General features: G+C 42.5%; 1 protein-coding gene across 1 annotated transcript in view; it reads right to left on the minus strand.

Annotated features, from left to right (window-relative positions):
- The window catches only part of C12H21orf62 (chromosome 12 C21orf62 homolog), a 31,736-nt gene extending 15,001 nt beyond the window's left edge, over window positions 1-16,735 (minus strand). Inside the window, exon 1 of the mRNA XM_036203696.1 lies at window positions 16,587-16,735. The gene's annotated coding sequence lies outside the window, so the exon portion shown is untranslated. The remainder of the gene's footprint in view (window positions 1-16,586) is intronic.
- Window positions 16,736-21,761: the final 5,026 nt, after the last annotated feature.

Consider the following 21,761-nt stretch of genomic DNA (forward strand, 5'->3'; position numbering starts at 1 on the left):
GGGTTGTGGGACCGCAGGGGCTTGCTGGCACCTGGAAAGAAGATCTCTAGCTACAAATGGCACCCAACGTGTTGGCTAGAGTTTCCACCTAAAACCTGAGAAAAAAAGATTCTAAAACAGAGCTAAAAACATCTTCCTAGTTGTTTCTGCCGGTTTGAGCTACTATGGCGGGTTCCTGGCATGTGTGTCTGACCCGCAGTGTGGCGGGAATGAGGAGTCTACAAGCGGCACTTTACTCTGCTGTGTGGTAGATTTAGCCTTTGCTAGTTTAAAAAAAAAAAAAAAAAAAAAAAAAAAAAAAAAAAAAAGGTTTCTGGGCTATGCACTGCTTTGATAGAACTGCTTCTGATAGTTGATGGTACACATGGCTCCAGACCCAGAGCTGGTGGTAAACTGTACCACCACCACTTTGGGAAGCTGAGGTGGGTGGAGCATTTCAGTCTTACAAAGATGGATATTACACAGAGAATCTGGTTTATGTTGTCTTTGGAATTTTTAACTACAAAAAAAGATTTGATCATAAAAGCTGTTAAATTAAATAAATATGTAAATTTTAAAGGTACTTTGACTTCAAAATTTGGATATAAGGATATGTTGCTTTGGAAAAGAGTCTCTGCTTTTGTTTCCACAGAAGCCAGAGGCTGTGGATTTGTTCCAGATTAAGATATATCAGGTTTGACCAGCCAAGACCACCTGAAAGGTCTCTGATGACACCATGGCCCAGATGATCCAACATCCAGAATGGTTTCAAGGCAACTGGCTCAGAGGTTTACCCTCACGGACTACTCCATAATCCTAAAATTTTCTTTATGTTCCCATAAGATACAGCGCCCCCCTCCAGCAGGAAGTAGTAAGAAAAACTACGCCCAAATTCCCCAAATTATCAACCTGGCTTTGGAGATGGAATTGGCTCACTTCTTCTCTAAACCCAGACATATTTCTAAAAGAAAGGGTTAAGAGATTTTTGTGTCCCAAATCAGAAGAGCCCTCTGGTGTGGGACAGAAAAAAACCAATATTTTTATTTAAAGCAGGTTGATTATAAATGCGATCTCTTTCTAAAGAAGAAAAGGGGATATGATATAGATATAATAGGATGAAAGGGTAGATTAAGGAACTTACTTCTAAAGAGCAACAACTTGTTTAAAATGTTTTACATTGGTATAGATTTTAGTCTATCAATACAAACTTAAAGTTAATTTTGTTATACTGTGTGTATATCTCTACTCTTGTTTAAGGTATTATGTTTATATAGCTCATTTTAAATTATAATGGATAATTATAAATAGATTAATAATTAGTCATCTATGATAATCATACTCATAGCCATGTTAGTTAAGTCTTCTAGATATACATAGAGATATTTCAGATAGATAGGTAATCTTCAAATACTTCAAAGATCTACCAAATATGGCATTTAAAATATTTTTAAAATTTAGACTTTCTGGACAGTGAGACATGTCTGCTCCTGGCAGCACCAATTTACTTCAGAGAGGAGGATGGGCATTGAAGACACCTCATATCTTATTTTCATCTTGGCAAAAATAGCCATTTGGGCAAGAAACTGTTCTTGCCTGGACTACTTGATCAACTGGACATGCAGAACCCATAGAAAGGTGACCACTAAACTTTGCTTGACAAAATGGTTGATAAATAAAGTTGTTTGGCCAATGGCAAGCAGAATAAGATTAGGCAGTACATTTGAGCTGAAGAGAGAGAAGAAAGGAGAGTAAGAGAGACATCAGCCACTGCCCAAGGAGCAACAGGATGCTAGCAGACCAGCAGTATTCCAGCCACGTGGCAACATAGTTTAATAGGAATGGGTTAATTTTAGTTGTACAAGCTAGCTAGCAAGAAGCCTGAGCCCATACGCCATATAATTTGCAATTAATATTAAGCCTCTGAGTGATTATTTTATAAGCAGCTGTGGGACTCCAGGGCTGGGTGGGACCGGAGAAACTTATGGCTACACTGCAACACACTTTTTCTCTTGGGCTGGTTCTACTCCCTGTTAGTATCTCTCCTTGGTGGGTATCCTATGACTCTGGCATCTCTAACATCTTGGGGTGTCTAAGGCAATCCAGGCTTCACCTTCACAGCTTTACATAATGGCCTCTCTTGGCCTCCATTCAGGGACACACCTGACCCATGTCTGGCTTCAGCAGCTTTCTTTAGTTTTGAAGGAAGAATCCATAACCCGTTTTCTCTACCTTTAACTCTAAAGCTAGAACTACGTGGCTGAAGCTGCCAAGTTCTGCTGCTTGCCGGGGCTGGAACTTGTCCCTTATTCAGTTAATTCTTCACTAGCTTTCTGTTTTCAATGGTTTCCTTCACTATCTAAGCTTGCTGTCCTGGAACTCACTCAGTATACCAGGCTGGTCTCAAACTCAGAGATCTATCTACCTCTGCCTCTGGAGTACTGGAATTAAAGGTGTGCACCACCACACCTGACTCTAAGCTTTTCTTTAATTCTTTTTCACAAGTTGGAAACTTAGCTGGGTGGGCTCTTGCTCTGAGGTCACTACTCCCTTTATTCCATTTCTTTCATATTTTTTTTAAGATTTATTTATTATGTATACAGTGTTCTGCCTGTAGGCCAGAAGAGGGCACTAGATCTTATTATAAATGGCTGTAAGCCACCATGTGGTAGCTGGGAATCAAACTCAGGACCTCTGGAAGAGCAGCCAGTGCTCTTAACCTCTGAGCCATCTCTCCAGCTCCCTTATTCCATTTCTTAATCTATTTATCTCCTTGAACACAGGATTTAGCTCCCTTTCTCTTCCTGGTGCTCCTTTTCTCCTCAAATTGTACATGTCCTTACTCAGCTTGTTCCTTTTCATTATAAATATGTATAGAGAGACCAGTAATAACCACACAATAGTGTCAATACTAGCAATCTTCTCTGAAACCTCTTGAGCCAGCCCCCCACAGTTCAAATCACCCTCAGCACCGTCTTCCATGTCCCTGCTCGTACAGCTCATTAAACCCCACTTAAAGCATTCGACTGATTTTTCTAATCCACAGTCCCATAGTCCATAATCATCCAAACAAAAAAACAAAACAAAACAAAACAAAACAAAACAAAAATGGTCAGGCCTATCACAGAAATACCCCTGGTACCTACTTCTTTCTGTCTTAGTCAGGGTTTCTATTGCTGTGAAGAGACACCATGGCCATGGCAACTCTTATAAAGGAAAACATTTAATTGGGACTGGCTTAGAGTTTCAGAGGTTTAGTCCATTATCATCATGGTGGGAAGTAAGGCAGCATGCAGGTAGACATGGTGATGGAGAGGTAGCTGAGAGTTCTACATCTTTATGCACAGGCAACAGGAAGTGAACTTAGACACTTCCTCAAACACTGCCACACCTACTCCAACAAGGCCACACCTCCTAATAGTGCCACTTCCTATGAGCTTATGGGGGCCAATTACATTCAACCTACCACGCCGCCTACTGAATGTTTCCACCAAGGAATTTGAAAACTGCCTTGATTTAGGACCATCGCTGTTTTGTTACTTTAAAGCCTCATCAAACATTACCACATCAGAATGTGGAATTATGGGTAACTTACATCTGTTTTCCTAGGCCATGGCCACTCATATTTGGCTCCAGAATAAACTTTTATCTCATTTGAAACCAGAGTTGTGTCTTTGCAACGACCACACCTGTGAGCAAGCCCAGTAGGTTCACTGGTTCAGCAAGCTGGCCTCGGGTGAGATGGGACTTTGTCTGTCACTGCTGCTCTACGGGGGTGAGTAGACATTTGTTCACGACTCCCTGGGAAAAGCTCTTGCAGCAGTGGGCCAGACGCTGACAGGGCACTGTCAAGTCTTAGTGTAGGCTCCTGGAAAGCCTCTTGAGTTTCCAGCACTTCTCTTTCCTTGGGTGTGTTCCAGGAATCCACTGCAGGGGGCAGGTCAGAGATAAGCAGTGCGGTGGGTATTAAAGGGGAACAAAGTACCTGTTGCTTACTGTTTCAGAACTCATGAAGCAGAAAGGTCAGTGAACTTGGATCTCCTGCTGACCTTTTCTTAATGTGGTAAGTGTTGTCTTTTCTTTCTTCACATTCCCCAGCAGCACAAGGGATGGGCCACTGCACTGTCACATGGCCTTCTGAAGTGCCAGACCCCGAAGTCACCCTCTGTGGGTGAAGATCATGCATCTCTCTCACTGTGGCTTACAACGTTCACAGTGAGGCAGGACCCAACACACCATCATTGGTGCAGTCAGCGTGTTGACTGACTTAAACTATTTGCTTAAATTTGGTATTTAATAGAAAACTATTGGTATCATCTCACAAACTTGGTATGAAAAAAGGAAAGTAAAAATTTATGTCTCAGATATTGAAATTTTGGCAAAATTAGCTTCAGATACAATTTGGGTCATTATTGAACTCAACTTAAAATGTCTTTGTGACTGTTCACAGAGTTGTGATTGGGCCAGCCTGAGAGCCACTCAGAGTCCCCTGTCTTTCAGTGTGGTGCCGGATGATACTCCTACCACACAGGTTAGAAACGGAACAAACCAAATGTTCATAAGCATGATTACTGCTATGTATAAATACATTGTAACGGTCATGGTACTAAGCTCTGTTCACAAACTACAAAGTTTCCCAGTGCCAAAACTGTAGTGGTATTAGAACTCTGGTCAGCACACCCTGTCAAGACATACCCAGAAGCCACTTCAGAGGTGGAAGTACCTGGCGTGTTCACTGCATCTTGTACCAACAGTTTGGCTCAAGAACAGGCTCAGTGGAAAACTCCTCTCTTCGCCTCATATTTTTCAGTAACAAGTCAATTCAGATTTACAACCAATTGTGGAAATAGGGAGTTCTGAAATTATTAGTGAGCTAACCTGGGAACTGAAGGAATTAATTGTCCATTCCCATATCTACTAATTCAGGTGTGTGTGTGTGTGTGTGTGTGTGTGTGTGTGTGTGTGTATGTGTGTGTGTGTGTGTATGTGTGTGTGTGTGTGTGTGTGTGTGTGTGTGTGTGTGTGTGTAATATTTAAAGGAACTGCAGGAGTACAGATGTCAATAAAATACATTGTTTTTAAAATTGCCTTTAGTTATTTTGTGCACGGGGGTGGGGGTGCCCACCTGCAAAAGTGAGTGTGGGAGGTCAGAGAACAACTTGGGAGAGTTGGTTCTCTCCTTCCATCATGTGGATCCTGAGCATTGACCTCAGTTTGTTAGGCTTGGTGGTAAGCACTTTTAACCACTGAGCCATCTTACCAATCCCAAAACACACAATTTCTGATTTCCTAGTCCCACCAAATGATAGGCAGATTGAACAGTGGCCCCTAAAGATGTCTCTATCCCAATCTCTGGTACATGTGATATATAAGCTTACAAAGTGGTAATCTGGGTCCAACAGTTAAGTGTCATCTCCTGAATGTTTTTTTTTTCTTAAGATTTATTTATTTATTATGTATTCACTGTTCTGCCTGTATGTATGCCTGATCGCCAGAAGAGGGCACCAGATTTCATTACAGATGGTTGTGAGCCACCATGTGGTTGCTAGGAATTGAACTCAGGACCTCTGGAAGAGCAGTTAGTGCTCTTAACTTCTGAACCATCTCTCCAGTTCCTTCTCTTGAGTGTTCTACAGTGTCTCCCAAACAAGCACCCCTAGCTGGGGACTGAATGTTCAAACACATGAGCATGTGGGGGACATTTCCCATTCAAACCATAGCAAATGGCAAGATGGACTTCTCAGGTGGCATTAAGTTAAGGCTCTAAAGATAGGGAGCTGACTGTGTTCATTGGGGTCCTTAGGAAAGATCACAGGAAGAGATGGGAAAGAAAAAGGCAGTGACAGTTCTGTGACTACAAAACAGGAAGTGTGCCCAGCCTCTAAGAGCTCAACAGGCAAAGGGGAGACCTGAGGGTTTCCAGAAAGAAGCAGCCCTTTAGGCATGGACTTGGCCCACTTGTTTGTTTGGGGAGATGCTGGGCAGATGTGCTGTGGACATCAGATTTCTGCTGTGACAAAGCCCTGATTGTCTTGCTGACAGCTGGTCTCCAGCCCTTAGCCCAGACCCTGATGGACAGGAGTGCCATCATTCTAATGATCCCCCACCACAGCCAAGCCAAAGATGGACCTGCTTGGTCTTTGTTTCCTTTTTGCCTTTGATATTCTAGAACTATGGAATGTATCACGTCATCAAATCAGTAAGCAGGCCAGACAGGGTTTCACATACCTGCCATCTCAGTGACTCCAGAGGCTGAGGCAGGGGGAAGATCAGACCAGCCAGGGCAACATAGCAAAGCTCTGGCTCCAACTAAGCAAAATCCTGCCATGCATGGTGGTGCGCATCTTTAACCCCAGCACTCAAGAAGCAGAGGCAAGCATATTTCTGGGAGTTGAAGGCCAGCCTGGGCTACATAGAGAGACTCAGTCTCTAAAAACAAAACAAATAAACAAAAAAGCAAAATCCACCTTTTTCTTTAGTAAGAATTTCATCCCATGGCTCAGGCACGACAGGGAAACCATGATGAGTTTTTGTGTGGGTGTGAGACGGTAAGCATTTGAGGTCACTGTCGTATCTATTGGGTGTTGCATCATCTTAAAAGCCATATGTATTGGGCAAAAATACATGAGGTTTCCCTCAAGCTTCTGTAACTTTGCCAGTAAGTCTAGCCTGGGTTTGAGCTGGCCTCAGACCTTCCTTATGAATCTGATGAGGGAATGGAATTAAACACACTTGCTTAGAACAGGGTTCATGAGCCCCATGTCAGAGGCCTTGAGTGCTCACACCTCCTACCACAACCCTCTCGAGCCCGACAAACAGAGTTAATAAGTATACAGATGCCCCATGATCCAAGAAGTGATTCTAATGCCCTGCCTCACAGTCTGCAGATAGCCAAACCTGTAGACTTTATATATAAGCCATATATATAAAATGACAATATTTGCATATAACATATTTATATACTTCCTCCTGTATACTTAAAATTGTACTAAATTGCAATATAAATGCTATATAGTCATCTTGCTGCATTATTTAGAGAATGCATGTTCAGTATAGACATCAAAATATTTCTTGACTATTTCCTATCTGAGGCTGGTTGAGTCTACAGATAGTGAACCTGTGGATTCAGAGAGCCAACAATACAGTTCTCACAGACACTGGTGAGCAAGACAAAACCCTGCCCTTATCCTAGGTCGCGGGATTGTGACAGACACTGATGTGAAACCCTCCCACAACCTGTCAGGAGTGTGGTCTATAAACTAACTCCAGGAGAACTTGGCTCAAATGCTGGGCTAGGATCCTGGCTGAGGTTGCCAAAGGCGATAAGTAGGATACTGATCACTTTGTTAAGAGGTGAGAGACAAGAAAGGCTGCCAGGCCTTTCCCATTTTATCTTCCTGTTTCCAGAATAATGGGGGTCCCCCCTCACCCCCCTGTAGTCGACCACTGTTACATTTCCAGTTTCTCCAACTAAGAGTCTTAGGCTTTTTCTTTTCCTCTACCTTCAAGTTAAAGGTCCAACCATCAGACTTCGAAAGAAAAGCAACAATAAAGTTTTCCTTGGGTGATTCAAGATGCAAATATTGGAAGCAAAGGACATTTAAACTTTATTCCTTTTTTGAATTTTTTTTTAAAGAGGTTTAAAATTACTTCCAGATCTTATGACTAAAACTAACATGACATCTGGGAAAAGAACAAAGACAGTTGATCAAATCGAAGCAGCTTCAGTTTGCTACAATGATGCATCAGATACTGGATCATGAGTTGTAACAAATGAACTAAGGTAAGATGTTTTCTCCACACAGCACCTCTCTGTGCTATGTGCATGTTCTTTATGGCAAACCTAACTCTTCTAAAACATGCTTATTAAAAAGAGTGCATCCTACTCTCCAAAACTCATTCTGTGATGGCAGGAGCTCCATGAGATAATCTAAGCATCACAATTTGGGCTAAACCAAATGCCCACAAAGTGGGTAGGAACTACTCCAAATGAATTCTTCAGACCTTTAGCCACAGAGAAGATTCCGGCTTCCGTTTTTTTTAGCTGAGGATCGAACCCAGGGTCTTGCGCTTTCTAGGCAAGCGCTCTACCACTGAGCTAAATCCCCAACCCGATTCTGGCTTTCTTAATGGCTGTAATGATCAGTATTAGCTGTCAACTTGACAGAATCTAGAATCCCCTCAGAGACTGGTCTCTGGGTATGCCTGTGGAGGATTATGTTCATTGTGTTCCTTGGGATGGGAAGATCTGCCCACTGTGGGCAGTATCATTCCCTGGATGGGCTCTTGGACTAAGTGAAGGAAGGAAGCTGAGCAGCAGCAGATGTACATCACCCTCTGCTTCCTGATTGGAAGCAATGTGACCGCATCCTGCCACCTTGACTTTCCCGGCATGATGGATGGTACCCAGAACTGTGAGCCAGAATCAGCCCTTTCTCCTTTAAGTTGCTTTTGTGGGGTATTTTATCAGAGTAACAGGAAAAGGAAACTACGACAGTAGTAGTGGAGGCCAGGCACTTCAGAGATGCAAGTGGGAAGCAGACTCTTTTAGGAATTGCCCCAAACGAGGAGAGCAGAGGCATGTACCCTGAGTGGTGTGTATTCAGGGTGGAGTGCATCTCTGGGCTCCCAGCATGTTTTATTTTCCAGTTTTGACTTGATTCCTCCTGGGTGTTGCTTACATTGCCTCTTCAGTTTGGGGACGGTTTATTTTTCTTATCTGCTGAGAAACTGTGTCTGTTTCTTAAGTTGTCTTCAGGTCTCTTGTCTTCCAGGAAACTTTATTAGGCTGGCGACACAGTTATTACCACAGATAGTGCTTGTTTCAAGCTTACTTTTCTTTGAGTATCAGACCAGTTTACAATAAAATACATTAAAAACCAGCCTTGCTAAGTGGATCTGTAATCATGTAGCCTGCTGTGAGTATTGTAAGCCTCTTCAGTCAGGCTTGGTTTTGCAATTACACCATTAAAAACATTCCCATCAGTTTCTCAGAGACCCGCCCTACAACATTCCCAATCCAACAGCTAATTCACTGGTCTCACTGCTACTGACTTATCACCACACTTTGACATAGTTACCTATCTCCTCCTCCTCTTTCTCCTCCTCCTTTTCTTCCTCCTCTGCCTCCTCTTTCTTCTTCTAAGGCAGGGTATCACTATGTAGCCCTAGCTGACCTTGACCTTGCTATGTAGAACAGACTAGTCTCAAACTCATAGACACTTGCTTCCTCCTGTCTCCTGGGTGCTCCTGCTCCCATCTAGAGTGAGCTTTCTATTCTTTTGTGGTTCCCGGGCTTTTTACTGTGCCCACAGCTGCTCCTTCTGTCCCCCCCCCGCCCCGTCCTTCTTGGATGCTCAAGCTCATAGCCTATTCCTTTTTTCTAGTGCATTCTGTTTCCCCAGGGTTTTTATGATGCTCCTGGCTTTATACTTCATCCCTGTTGATGATCATCTAGCCTCTCTGATCTCCTAACCTCTTCCCTAGGTTTCAGGCTCCGGTGTGCAGCATTTGACCTGAAGGTTCTTTCTGAAGGTTTAGTAAGCACCTGTCAAACATACAGCTCTTTTTTCCCCAAGAAAATTCAGAGTTCCAGGTAGAGGAGAAATTCTAGGGCCAGTTTTTGCCGTCCCTAAGCTCTGTGTTCCCAAGGCTAAACATAAAAACCAATAGTCATGTTTGGGTTCACCAGATTCCAGGCTGCTTCCCACCAGAGGCCCTCCAGTCAGCCCATGTAGTGTAGACCCTGGTAGGCTATCTCTGCTCTCCATCCCAGGCCCTCTCCATTCATGTCCCAAATTCTCACAGCTGTTTCCAGAGACTGCCACCTCTTCCCAGTCATTCTCTGTCACTTGGGACCCTATAGATCAACAAACCTTTAGCCAGTTGAGAGAGGGGGGCAAATTAATACAATTAGAGATAAAAAGGAGATATATATATATGTATGTATATATATATATATATATATATATATATATATATACAACTTACCTGAGTTAAAGCAAGATGAAATTAATAATTTAAATAGATCCATAATATCAAATGAGATCAAACAGTAATTATAATTTCCCATTTGAAAAACCCCCAGGACCAGCTAGTTGGGTTTAGTGTGGAATTCTACCATACCTTCAAAGAACCAACTCCAGCACTCCTCAAATTATTTTGTAAAATAGAAAATGAAGGAATATTTGCAAGTTTTTTTTACAAAGCAAGTGTTACCTGGACACCAAAACCAGACAAAGATGCAGTATCAACAAAAAATGATAGGCCAGTCTCTCTGATTGGACATGCATGCAAAAATTCTCAACAACAAAATACTTGCAAACTGGACTCAAGAGCACATTAAAATGATTATCCGCCATAACCAAGTTGGCTTCATTCCAGAGATGTTGGGATGGTTCCATACATAAGTCAGTACATGTAATCTATCAATACAGAAACTCATGGATAGAAACTACAAAAGGCCTTTGACAAAATCCAGCATCCCTTCATGATAAAAGTCCTAAAGAATTTATGGATATAGGGAACATACCTCAACATAATAAAGTTAATATACAGTAAGTCCACAGCTAGCATCTTGTTAAATGGAGAAAAACTCAAAAGCATAGCCACTGAAATCAGGAACAAGATCAGGATGTCCATTTTCCCTCCTCCTGTTAAATAAAATCCTTGGAGTCTGAGCTAGAGCAAAATGGATACAAATAGGAAAGGAAAAAGTCAAAACATCCTCACTTGCTGATATAACGGTACTATTCATAAAAGACCCCCACGACTCTACCAGGAATTGCTACAGCTGATAAACACATTCAGCAGAGTAGCAGGATACATAATTACCCTGCAGAGATCAGTAGTCTTCCTAAACACACAGATACTCTGGGAAACAGTGCCAGGCACAGTAGTCTAAAGATACCTTAGAATAGGCCTACCCAAGGAAGCGAGAGACTCACACAGTGAAAACTTTAAGATACTGAAAAAGAAAGTGAAGATGATTCCAGCAGATGCAAAGCCCTCCCGTGCTTGTGGATTGGTAAGATTCATTTTGTGAAAACAGCCATTCTGACAAAAGCAATCTATAGATTCAACACAATCTCCATCAAAAGTCAAAACTTCTTCCCAGAAATGGAAAACAATAATCTTAAATTTCATATGAAAATACAAAAGACCCAGGATATCCAATATTGAACAATCAAGAAAAACTAGGAGGTACCACCACCCCAGATTTCCAGATATACAATATAGCTATAGTAATTAAAAAATAGCATAATATGGCATAAAAACAGACACATTCATCAGTGGAATAGAGTTGAGGGTCCACATATAGGTCCACACTCCCCTAGATGCCTGATTTTTCACAAAAGGCCAACAATACACAATAGGGAAAAGACAGCATCTTCAATAATGCTGCTGGTTAAATTGGGGGGCTACATGAAGAATGAAATTGAGTCCTTGTCTCTCACCCTGCATAAAACTCAACTCCAAATGAGTGAAAAAAAACTTCAGCATAAGACCTGATACCCTGATTCTGATAGAGAAAGAAATAGAGACTGAGCTGGAACCCACAGGCTAAGGAAAGGACCTTCTGGACAGGACCCTGGTATCAACAAATGGGGCCTCATGAAACTTACAAGCTTCTGAACATAGGGCGCCATCATTCTAGTGAAGTGGCAACCTACAAAATGGGAAGGAAACATCACCAGCAATACATCTAACAGAGGTTGTTAGTGTCCAGAATACTCAAAGAATGAAAACCATTAAGCATCAAGAAAACAGACAACCCAATTCACAACTGAGGGCAAAAGTGAACAGAGAGCTCTCAAAAGGTGAGTACAAATGGCTGAGAAACATTTCTTAAATGTTCAACATTCTTAGCCATCAGGGAAATGTAAATTAAAATTACTTTGAGATTCCACCTTACTCCAGTCAGTTGACTTCTATCAGGAACAAACAAATGATGCCTAATGCTGGCAAGGATGTGGAGAGAGAATAATGCTTCTTCTCTGCTCGTGGGAGTGAACACTGGTGCACCTACTGTGAAGGTCAGTGTGGAGGCTCCTCAGAAAGCTAGAAGTAGACCTCCTACAAGATCCAGCTCCATCACAAGTAGGTATGTCCTTAAAGACTCCATGCCCACTCTGAGGACAGCTATAGCTGCTCACCCAAGAAATGTAATCATTCCAGATGTCTGCAACTGATGGATGAGTACCTAACGTGTCACATTTATGCAACAATATTATTCAGTGACAAAAAAACAAATTAGGGAAACCACAGGTAAATGGTGGAGCTGGAGAAAGTCATTATGAGTGAAGTGGCCTACATCCAGAAAGAGAAGCTGTGGCAGTTTGAGAGAAAATGGCCCCCAAAGGGAGTGGCCCTATCAGGAGGTGTGGCCTTGCTGGAGGAAGTGTGTCACTGTGGGGGCGGGCTTTGAGGTCTCTTGTGTTCAAGCTTCCCTCAGTGTGACGGTCAGTTGACTTCCTGTTGCCTGCAACATGTAGGACTCTCAGCTCCAGCACCACGTCTACCTGCACGCTGCCATGCTCTCTGCCATGATAAAGGACTGAACCTCTGAACTGTAAGCAAGCATTCCTAATTAAATGTTTTCTTTATAAGAGTTGCCATAGTCATAGTATCTCTTCACAGCAAGAAAAACCAAAACTAAGATATAAATCTTGCATGTTTTCTCTTGTATTTCTGTTAGCTTTGAATCTTTAGATATGAGTATTTCATTTGGAATACCTACAGAGATCAGGAAATAAGTAATGGACCATGGGGTGCTTTCAATGGAGGATAGATATAATGAAGTGATATAAAAGATTAAGAGAGAATGATGGATCAGGAAGGGTTAAATGTGAGTTAGGGGGATTGAAGGACAGGCTAGAAGAGTGAATACCAGGAATGATAAATAATACTAAAGACTTTTCAAAAACAGTCATATGGAAACCCTTTCAAAAGCAGTTTTATGAGTGCAGAAAGTTCCTAAAATACATAATGGATATGAAGAGTTGAGGTAGAGTTTCTCTGTAGTGGGGCAGCAAAGCCCCTAATAGACATCACAGTGCCAGGAATGGCTTACTTCTTTTGGAGTTGTTAGCCAATGAAGTCCCATGGACCTTGAAACATTACAAGTCATTGTCCTTGCTATAGGCCATGGTTTTGGTTATAGGGTCCAGGATGATGGAGATCGGTCTACTCTACAGACTGCAAAAGACCCTGTTGTTGAGGACACTACACACTCGAGCCATAGAACATGGGAAAATTGAGCTGGTGCTAACCTGGAGCTTCAGCTGATTTTCCTAGCATTGGAAGCTCTTAAGCATGCTACCAGAGGAGAAAAGTAATCATTAGCCTAAACCTGCTAGGAACCTTGCAAACTATGGCAATGACCAATGTCTTGGTTTGGGTTTCTATAACTGTGAAGAGACACCATGACCACAGCAACTCTTATCAAGGAAACATTTAATTGGGGATGACTTACAATTTCAGAGGTTTAGCCCATTATCATCATGGTGGGAAGCGTAGTGGTATGCAGGCAGACATGGTGCTGAAGAAGAAGCTAAGAGTTCAACATCTTGATCTACAAGCAGCAGGAGACTGTGTGCCACACTGGGTATAACTTAAGCATACAAGACCTCAAAGCTTGGCCCCACAGTGACACACTTCCTCTAACAAGGCCATACCTCCTAATAGTGCCATGTCCTATGTGCCAAGCATTCAAACACATGAGTCTATGGGAGCCATACCTACTCAAACCACCACAGCCAGCCTGACAAGATGTGGCCTCTGGTACAATAGTGGCACAAACATCATGAGAGTAACCAACCACTTTCTGATCAAATTTAAGACCTGGTCTTCACTGTTACTAGGGCCAAGAAACCATGGTTGGATCCCTCAAGGATATCCTATTACTATTATTATGTTAAATTGACATAAAATTAAACAGACTCATAATGATTTCTTACAGAAGAGGGGCCAGAAATATTATAAGAGCTAGAGGCAGTGGATGACTGCAGGGAAACAATGATACATCAGGGCCAATGCACATGTGAACTCACAAGGGTTGTGACAGTATGCACAAGATCTTTGCAAGTTCAAGTCAGACAAAAATCCCAGCATGGAGAGAGAAGGAGGGCACAAGTCCTACTCCTAGCCAAGGAGCTATTGGCAATTGATCACTGCTGGGGGAGTCAGGGTAGCCCTGGTCTGTCACCCATGCCCCAGTGAAAGACCACACGTTATAGAATACATGGGCAGCACCAATTGGCTTATCTTCTTTTAAAGGGTACAAAGTTGGGTGGCTGGGTAGGGGATGAGGTGGATCAGGGAGGAACTCAGGGAGGAGGTGAATATGATCAAACTTCTCACAATATGTTTTGTAAGAAATTCACAAAGGAATAACAGACACAATGAGAAGAAAAAACACCACCAACAACAACAAAGAAGAAAAATGGCTGTCAGTAAGGGGCAATGTCCTTTACAAAGTGGTAGCTAGCCTTCTGGCATGCCAAAACTGACTGACATCAGGCCAAGTACTCTCCATATTTTTTGTTCACTAGATTATTAAGTTTTATTTTGGAATAGGTCTCGCTATGTTGTTCTGGCTGGTCTTGAACTCCTGAACTCCAGTGATCCTTCCACAGGACAAGTCGGCACCCTAGGCACACACCACCTGGCTTTACTTAGTAATGCTAACATGGAATGTGCCAGGTGCTGCTTAGGTTTTAGGCCACTGACGACTTGCAATAACCCTAAAGGTAGATAGCAAACCCCCACTATCCTATTAGAAAATGGAGACACAAAGTGGCTGGATAACTCATCAAAGATCCAGGATCTAGTTAATAATGGCTCAGACTTTAACCCAGACAGCCAAATACACCATAAGGAGCCACAGTGGAAACACAGTGCTGTGACTGAGCCCAAGGCCATGGGCAGACTCCATGGATGTCCCAGACCTTGTAATCCATTGCTAGACTCTGAGGCCTCTAAATGAACTGTCTATGGAAATCGTATGCTTAATGAGATGAATTAAGTAGGTTCTGTTTTATATAAACACTCCAGAAACACCCTTTGTAAAAGACCCAGGTATAAATCAGTGAGGTTCAAGTTCATCATTAGAAGAGAAGCTAATATAATCCACATGCTGCCTCAACTAATGTGGGTATGGAGTGTGGTACAAAGAACAGGTCAGTAGGAACCTCAGGAATTGCTCACAAAAATGGGTGGCTACCTCTCCTGGGCATGACAGATTTGGCAGTGAGCAAAACCTTCTAGTTTCCCCCTGGAGTGACCTGGAATATGCTCAGGTAATCTATTTACTGGCTTTTGAACCCATGGCTTTGCCCAGCTGCCCACTAGACAGGGTCAGGCTGTTTGGACTGACTGCCGACCACGCTGCTGACCTCTTACTTGTCTCTTAATGGCATGGACCCCAGCCACTGGGCACCGGTCTTCCACGCTGATCACTCGCCAGCGTTAAGCAATGAAAAACCAGTGTGGAAAGGAAAACTGGAAAATACGACTGAGCCGTTGAAAAGCACTAATTTCCCTAAACACTTTACTGAAACTATTATTCTCAGAAACTGCCCTACTTCTGTCAAAAAAATTGTTTTCCCTCCAAACATATTGCATTATTCAATCTAAAAATAAAAAGTTAAGAACTTCTCAAGAATCACCCTTTCCCTCTCTTTCTCTCTCTCTGTCCCTCTCTTACATACACACATAGATAGATAGATAGATAGATAGATAGATAGATAGATAGATAGATAGATAGATAAAATTCAAAACAAGTTCGCAAACAATTGAAATTTGGATTTTCAGTATTTTATAAGGACTTCCCCCTATAAATATGTCATACAATGTTTGAACCACACTCCCCCGCCCCAAATATACCAACATACTTTTTGCTAAAATCTGCAAGAGCATGTTTATAAAACAATAAAATTGATGGAGTGCATATGGACTATGGGACTTGCATTAAAACACTCTTCTTAGTTTGTTATTTATCACACTTCCCCACTTAAAAAAAGCACCATTTTTTAAGTTAATCTGCCTTGTGATGCTTATTTGAGAAGTTTACTGTTTACTTTTTTTCATTTCGTGCTGTCTGAGGAGTAAACTCCATAAGCCCTGACATGTAAGTGGGATGTAGACACCACTGAAGGATAAAAGCAAAGTGCCAAAAGCATCCCAGGCTATGCAGCTTCTGAGTTCTTGAAGTTCTTTGTGATTCACTACAGAGAAGAGAGGGATCTGGGTCTGCTTGCTTTCCTTGTTACTAGGTAGAAAACACTAACAGAAAAGACTAAATCTTTAAAAATAGAAACAAGTTCAGATTCCTGTCTATTTAGGGACTAATGAAAAGACCATTTCATTCCTTGCTTAATGCCCTGGAAAGTGTTTCCTTTACAAGGTAGAGACGGTGGAAAGCTATCCAGTTGCTTGGAAGCCCACCTCCCTTCCGGGACATACTCAGGGGCTGTGGCAGTTCCGAGAAGGTTGCCCTTGATAGAATCCTCCAGCAGTCTTGGAACTTCCCGGCCATGCAGCCCACAGCCTGAAGGTATTAAAGTTGTTGAGCTGACAGGCTTTTTAAACAGAGCAGAGGCGCTACTCACATCTCGCAGCTCCACGAGGCCTTTCCTCTCCCATCTGCAGCCTGCGGATCTCTTCCCTGGCCACTGATCCTTCACCCTGGCTTGACAGCTGGTTTCATCTGCAAGCCCGGGTGGAATGTGTGGTCTCGTGGTCTCTCACTTGCTGTTCTTTTCCGTTTCCAGAGGGCCAGTGGCCTGGTGGTTTCCGTGGCAACCAGAAGGAAGCTGGCTGACCTACCAGTTTTATTAACCACACAGTGGAGAGAACCTGTAAGCCGGGAAATTTCCAGAAGAAACTGAGGGTACTGCTGCTGTAGACTGACCCCAAAGGAGAAGCACAAATGGAAGAAAGTCTACCCTGGCAAGAAACTGGATGGATTAATAGTGGACTGGGAGATGCCTTGATACTTTTACATCCACGATTCGTTCCACTCTCTTAAGCCTGATAAATTGTTACTTGTGGTAAGTGCCTCAGCTGGTATAAACTGTGATTGTTCCAAAAGTCTCTTCTTTCTCATTAACTCCTATTTTTAAATGCTAGAAGCCAGAAAATCAGTAAATATGGGAAAAAAAAAGAATCTCTGTCCATTAAATTGTGGCTTAGTCCACTTGGGGGTCCTTCAAGATGTTCTAAACCAGGAGGCTTAAAAACAACCACTGTATCTTAGTCTTTGGAGACAGAAACTTAAGACGCAGGCTCCAGGCTTCAATGTCTGATGAGTGTGTGTGTGTGTGTGTGTGTGTGTGTGTGTGTGTGTGTGTGATGTCTAGGCTCATAGACAGCCAATCTTCTAGGCATGTTCTCACAGCTCTCCTTCTATGACTACAAACCCCATTCATGAAGGTTCCACCCTGTGCCCTAACATCTGGTCTTTAGTGACCAATGAGGGTTTACTAAGTATGGGAGGAGTCATACGGATGGAGGAGGGTCTCACTAATGTAAAGCACTATGGGACTAGAGAAATGGATGGATGTTTGCTTGGATGTGGAGTAACAATGTTCCAAAAAGAGTAGCACCTGTCCACCTGTCCGTCCATCCATCCATCCATCCATCCATCCATCCATCCATCCATCCATCCACAGAGCTTACCACACACAAGAACTGGGTCAGGAGACTTGAAAGGCATGGAGATAAATAGGAGGAATTATACAAGCACACTGTGATAAACGTGAAGGAAGGAACAAAAAAATACATGCACATCTTAGAGATGGTGGGGATTCCTTTAGCCAGGGAGACAGGAATTTGAATGGTACCATTTTATCAGGGCCCTAAAAGATGGCCAGGACTGGAGTGGGAAAAGTTTGTGTGTGGGGGCTGTGGCACTTGCCTGAAGGTCAGGGGACAATCTCAGATAGATGCTGGCCTTTACCTTCCATGTTGTCTGACTCTTTCTCTCTCTTCCTCCCCCTTTTCTGCTGTGTACCCTAGTCTAGATGGCACTAGTTCCCTGTGCCTCTCCTCCCCCCAGGGGCACTGACGTCACGGGCACATGCATTCCACAGTCGGCTCTGTGTGGGCTCTGGGGGCTTGAACTGGGACCCATGCTCACATAACAAGCCCTTTACCTGCTTATCCTCTCCTGGCTCATGTAGTCTGACAACTGTGGTGTTCCATGGATCCCGGGGGATCCAGGTCCTCAAACAACCAAGCAAATGCCAGAGCTAAGGTTTAGAGATGGCAGTCCCAGGCCTAGTGAGCTCTTCTGAAAACCACCAGATCACAGCCAGGACAAAGGGACCCAACAAGTGTTTACTCTTGCTGGTTTGTGGTCCCACTGATGGCAGTTTCCTTCCAACTGAAACCTTGGCCTCAGGAGGGTGGGGAGGTTTGAGAGATAAAGAGAAGGCCATGCGTGTGGGAGAACAGAAACTTGGAAGATGCTCCAGGGCACCTTGCCAGCATCTAAAAGTCCATAATCAACTGGCAGGGAGCAGACTGACCTGCCTGTGGATCTGTCTGCAAGCGTCAGGGCCTAGGGTCCAGCTCTCACAGCCACTGTGTTGGCTTGGGCTTTTCCAAAATGCAGGTCTTTGTGTGTCACCCCTGTACCTTGTGAGTATCCTTCACCCCATTCCTGTTAGTGACCCTGATAAAAACTCACTGGTAGCCAGGTGGTGGTGGCACACACCTTTAATCCCAGCACTCGGGAGGCAGAGGTAGGCGGGTCTCTGTGAGTTTGAGGCCAGCCTGGGCTACAGAGCGTGTGATCCAGGACAGCCAGGGCTACAGAGAAACCCTGTCTCAAAAAAAAGAAAGCAATAACAACACAACTCACTGGTTCACCAGGTTGCTATGGGTGTAATTGTTACCTTTGTTTTCCTGCAGTTTCTCTTTCTGGAGTGAGTAGTCAAGTGTGCATTACATCTTCCCAGGAAAAGGCTAACCTCAGCAAATGCGAGCACACACTATATACACCACACACACTGTTACACACTATATACACCACACACACTACTTACACACTATATACACCACACACACTACTTACACACTATATACACCACACACACTATTACACACTATATACACCACACACACTACTTACACACTATATACACCACACACACTATTACACACTATATACACCACACACACTGTTACACACACTATATACACCACACACACTACTTACACACTATATACACCACACACACTACTTACACACTATATACACCACACACACTACTATACACACTATATACACCACACACACTACTATACACACTATATACACCACACACACTATTACACACAGTATATACACCACACGCACTATTAGACATACTGTATATACCACACACACTACTTACACACTATATACACCACACACACTGTTACACACACTATATACACCACACACACTACTTACACACTATATACACCACACACACTGTTACACACACTATATACACCACACACACTACTTACACACTATATACACCACACACACTGTTACACACACTATATACACCACACACACTACTTACACACTATATACACCACACACACTACTTACACACTATATACACCACACACACTACTATACACACTATATACACCACACACACTACTTACACACTATATACACCACACACACTGTTACACACACTATATACACCACACACACTACTTACACACTATATATAACACACACACTACTTACACACTATATACACCACACACACTGTTACACACACTATATACACCACACACACTGTTACACACACTATATACACCACACACACTGTTACACACACTATATACACCACACACACTGTTACACACACTATATACACCACACACACTATTCACACACTATATACACCACACACACTACTATACACACTATATACACCACACACACTACTATACACACTATATACACCACACACACTACTTACACACTATATACACCACACACACTACTTACACACTATATACACCACACACACTACTTACACACTATATACACCACACACACTGTTACACACTATATACACCACACACACTACTTACACACTATATACACCACACACACTACTTACACACTATATACACCACACACACTATTACACACTATATACACCACACACACTACTTACACACTATATACACCACACACACTGTTACACACTATATACACCACACACACTACTTACACACTATATACACCACACACACTACTTACACACTATATACACCACACACACTGTTACACACTATATACACCACACACACTACTTACACACTATATACACCACACACACTACTATACACACTATATACACCACACACACTACTATACACACTATATACACCACACACACTACTTACACACTATATACACCACACACACTACTTACACACTATATACACCACACACACTACTTACACACTATATACACCACACACACTGTTACACACTATATACACCACACACACTACTTACACACTATATACACCACACACACTACTTACACACTATATACACCACACACACTATTACACACTATATACACCACACACACTACTTACACACTATATACACCACACACACTACTTACACACTATATACACCACACACACTACTTACACACTATATACACCACACACACTACTATACACACTATATACACCACACACACTATTACACACAGTATATACACCACACGCACTATTAGACATACTGTATATACCACACACACTACTTACACACTATATACACCACACACACTGTTACACACACTATATACACCACACACACTGTTACACACACTATATACACCACACACACTACTTACACACTATATACACCACACACACTGTTACACACACTATATACACCACACACACTACTTACACACTATATACACCACACACACTACTTACACACTATATACACCACACACACTACTATACACAAGCGGCGGTAATGCTAAATATCTGATCGATAGAAGGCCCTGTGCTGGACGAGGGAGGGGGTGGGGGGGGGGAGAGGAAAGAGCGAGATTATAGTGTGTAAGTAGTGTGGTGTGGTTGTATATAGTGTGTTAAAGTAGTGTGTGTGGTGTATATAGTGTGTAAGTAGTGTGTGTGGTGTATATTAGTGTGTATAGTAGTGTGTGTGGTTATATAGTGTGTAAGTAGTGGTTGTGTGGTGTATATAGTGTGTAAGTAGTGTGTGTGTGTGTATATAGTAGTGTGTGTTGAAAGTGTGTGTGGTGTATATAGTGGTGGTAGTAGTGTGTGTGGTGTATATAGTGTGTAGTAACAGTGTGTGTGGTATATATAGTGTGTAAGTAGTGTGTGTGGTGTATATACTGTGTGTAATAGTGTGTGTGGTGTACATAGTGTGTAAGTAGTGTGTGTGGGTGTATATAGTGTGTAAGTAAGTGTGTGTGGTGTATATAGTGTGTAAGTATGTGTGTGGTGTATATAGTGTGTAAGTAGTGTGTGTGGGTGTGTATAGTAGTGTGTGTAAAGTGTGTTGTGGTGTGTAATAGTGTGTAGTGTGGTATAGTAAGTGTGTGTGTGGTGTATATAGTGGTGTAAGTAGTGTGTGTGGTGTATATAGTGTGTAAGTGAGTGGTGTGTGGTGTATATAGTGTGTAAGTAGTGTATATGGTGTATATAGTGTGTATAGTAGTGTGTGTGGTGTATATAGTGTGTATAGTAGTGTGGTGTGGTGTATATAG

This window comes from Onychomys torridus, chromosome 12 (genome assembly GCF_903995425.1).
Source record: "Onychomys torridus chromosome 12, mOncTor1.1, whole genome shotgun sequence".
Lineage (NCBI taxonomy): Eukaryota > Metazoa > Chordata > Mammalia > Rodentia > Cricetidae > Onychomys > Onychomys torridus.